Source organism: Aplysia californica, unplaced genomic scaffold (assembly GCF_000002075.1).
Source record: "Aplysia californica isolate F4 #8 unplaced genomic scaffold, AplCal3.0 scaffold00205, whole genome shotgun sequence".
NCBI classification, from domain to species: Eukaryota; Metazoa; Mollusca; class Gastropoda; order Aplysiida; family Aplysiidae; genus Aplysia; species Aplysia californica.
The window spans coordinates 14,870-18,512 of NW_004797475.1; the positions used below are offsets into that span (position 1 = coordinate 14,870).

Consider the following 3,643-nt stretch of genomic DNA (forward strand, 5'->3'; position numbering starts at 1 on the left):
TGAAGAAGAAGAAGAAGAAGAAGAAGAAGAAGAAGAAGAAGAAGAAGAAGAAGAAGAAGAAGAAGAAGAAGAAGAAGAAGAAGAAGAAGAAGAAGAAGAAGAAGAAGAAAAAAAAATGAAGAAGAAACCACCACCGTTCCCTCCCTATCTCCTCTTTTTTTTCCCTTAATCCCCGTTTTTTCTGGGGGGGGGTTGTTTGTTAAATGTTGCACAGGCATAAATGCTTTATCATATTTTGACCTGCTTTCTACTTTTAAAAGAGAACAACGAGCATGCTGTACGTTTAACCGTACAAGTCTGCAAAGGACACAAACGACTGAACATTCTAGCAAACAAACCAAATAAAACAGATCGGTTAAACGAGAGGCAAACTCATTAGCATATTCTCATTACATTGTCTAATCCGACATAGCACTGTGAAAACAATACCTCGCTTGCCATGAAAGGACTTCGGCTTGCTTCAAATTACTCATCCCATCACCTGCGACTCAGTCAATAAAAATGGCATCTAAATTTTCGAAACACAAACCGTTACAATGACATTAAGTGGGTAGTAATATTTATGAACTACAGGATTTTGAAAGTTGAGATGAGAAGAGCTATTCTGTCAGGCTCGTCTGTCAATAGGTTATCCCTCTCACTGCTGACGGAAACCTAGACGGGGATTTGCATCAGCAGCTGTTTATATATGAAAATGAAAATAAGATCTACATGCTCCCTTTATTAAATAAAATGCGTGGCATACAACATTACTGTTTTATCCTGATACTGCCTAAAGGATTGCATGGCCTTGTCTGAGTCGAAGTTGAGAATTTTGTAAATTTCCATAGCATCAATACTGCCCTGAAAACACCTTGAAAGAAATTGCCATCTTTATATTTCATTCAGAAATTAAAAAACTGTGCCGTCCCTGAAAATGATATGACTTCATCGTTTGAATTATATATGAACATTCCATTCGAGTTCTTTTAGTTTGGAAACAAATTATTTGATTGTCGAAAAATTGACAAAGGCTACTACATGCATGTATACCCCCCCCCCCCCAAACTCATTAAAAAATATCCCTCAGCCTCCTGCCCGAAAGAACAGATGCCGTACCATGTCTATTCCTAGTCCTAGACCGTGTAATGCTATGGCAGCCCGCTCTTTGCCCTCTAAAAACTTCAATGCAGAGCGCTCTCACCTTAAGCGCTCAAATATAGTGCCAAACACCAGTCTCTCACTCTCCCAGTCAGTGTCCCTCATAGAGTTGTACATCTATGGTGTCCCTCATAGTCATAGCGTTGTACATCTATGGTGTCCCTAGAGTTGAGAGTACGTGCAACTTTTTTGCTGCCTTGAATTTTTTTTCCAACTTGATTCAAATAGTGCACAGCGCACACCATAGTGAACCGGGATTATGTCAGAGTGCGAGGATACATTTTGTGTGCAATGCATAAGTCTATGCAAGCAAACGACTCCCAGCCTTTGGTTTGTTTTGGCAGGGAAGTTTTAAATCAAATTCGAAGTCATCTCTATTTTAACGACAACATGTCATATAAAAGTTTCTAACATTTTCAACTTTTGAATCGTACGTTTTTTGCTTGCATTATTATTGTTTTGTTTGGGGCTTATTTCGAGGAGGGAGGCATGTGGATAGCACACATGATACTATAGCCTAGGCCTAGTTCTGTCAAAATTCGTGGTGCGCTTATAATATTGTCAAATAGTTCCTAAACTATCGAACATAGACTCCCCATCTTTTCCACGATGACGTGTATCAATTTGTTTTAGCAGATTAATATTTTTGAAAACACCTATCAACCATATTCTATTAAATTCCTTAATAAATACTGATTTTTTAAAAATCGAAGTGAATGGGTTTTACAGATTCTAAAAGGTTTACAGCTTGGACAATATCGTTTTTGAAGTAAATGCAAGTCCGTCATTGTTTTCTAATCATGACATGCTTATTGAAGGTATGTTTTGTGAACATTTAGTGCGATAGGCCAATAGTGTTTGTTCACTATACTATAAAATCTATTTCTTGTCACAAGTTTGGCCACAATAAAATGTTTTTAGTGAGCTGTGACGTAGGCCATATGCGCATGCAAAATGTGTGTGAGAAGAAGAAAATGCAGTGAACAATCCCATTTTCCGAGAAAGGGATTCATTATTGTATTTTATATAAATTTATAAAGAAAAATTCTTAATCTTGCGTCAATTGTTGTGGGAAAATATGATTTAGATAAGACAAATTGATACAAACTGTGCAAAATATGGATGACATTGATATTTGAGGATAAGTAGCGCCATGAATTTTGACCGCACTATTGTGTGGCGTGTGGCTAAAAGTAAAAGGCAAAATTCAGATTTTTTTCCCAATCCTCACTCTGATTCTGACGGGCATGAACATTTTGTTTTCATGAGAGACACTTGAATGGATCCTCTTGTCCACTTGACTGGTAATCAGTAAGGTATAAAACATTTATTGCACTTACACTCGTTACGCTGGTTGATCATGGTTTATCCTACTACTTGTGAAATTAGTAATTACCAGTTAATTTGTAATCATTCGTTGAATCTCGGGATTTTAAATTCGGCAAATTCGCTCGTAGGATAGATCATGATCTCCCACAATAACGAGTGTAATAAAATTTGGAAAAATCTGGATAATAAATTCTTTTTACATATATTTATGCTAGCCTAGGCCTGCATCACAGGTACATAATATGTATTTTAATGGCGTCGGTGGCCTAGTGGTTAAGCTACAGGACTCGTAATCGTGAGGTTGCGGGTTCGGGGGTTCGAGCCGCAGGCCCGGCGTTGTGTCCTTGGGAAAGGCACTTTACACGAATTTCCCTTACACGAATTTCCCCCACAAAAATGGGTGCCCGGCTATAGACATTGAAAGATCTTGTCAGTTTTTTTAGTATTTGAGCGCTTAACCTGCTGTTTCCACTGTATGCTTCCCAGGAAGCTTAGAATGTTTCTGAGTGTTCTATGTTCTGCTGGGGTAATAATATAGTGTAAAGCGCATAGAGCTCGCTTTCGAGTGGGGATATGCGCTATACAAATGTTATTTATTATTATTTGAAAGGATTGTGGTACATCGAATTGGCAGATATGCATGAAAAGTGTCACCGAATAAGCTGTTGAAATATTATTTTGTATAGAACTATCGGGGAGAGTGAACTTTGAGGTATGTTAATCTTGTTGATGATGATGATGACTATGATGATCATGATCATGATCATGATGATGATGGTGATGACAATGATAATGATGATGATTATTATTATTAATCATTATAATTACAATTATTATTATTATTATTATTATTATTATTATTATTATTATTATTATTGTTGTTGTTGTTGTTGTTGTTGTTATTCTTGTTATCATTATTATTACCATTATGCATCTCCAGGTGCAATTCATACGAAACAGGAAATATCAGTCTACCACGATCTATCATGCCTTCTAAATGAGCGCTTTTGCATCTCTCTCATTGTGGAGGCTTATCGAAGGACTGAAAAGGGACTGGAGGTCGATCTCCGGTGACTATGACTTTTCTTGGGTTGCGCAATCCTTATCATTTGGAAAAACTGCAATCTCGGCGTGTGTGTGTGTGTGTGTGTGTGTGTGTGTGTGTGTGTGTGTC

General features: G+C 37.4%; 1 protein-coding gene across 1 annotated transcript in view; it reads left to right on the forward strand.

Moving 5' to 3' along the window:
• Positions 1–3,413: 3,413 nt before the first annotated feature.
• LOC106011880 overlaps positions 3,414–3,643 on the forward strand; it is a 9,173-nt gene continuing 8,943 nt past the window's right edge. Inside the window, exon 1 of the mRNA XM_013083011.1 lies at positions 3,414–3,539. The gene's annotated coding sequence lies outside the window, so the exon portion shown is untranslated. The remainder of the gene's footprint in view (positions 3,540–3,643) is intronic.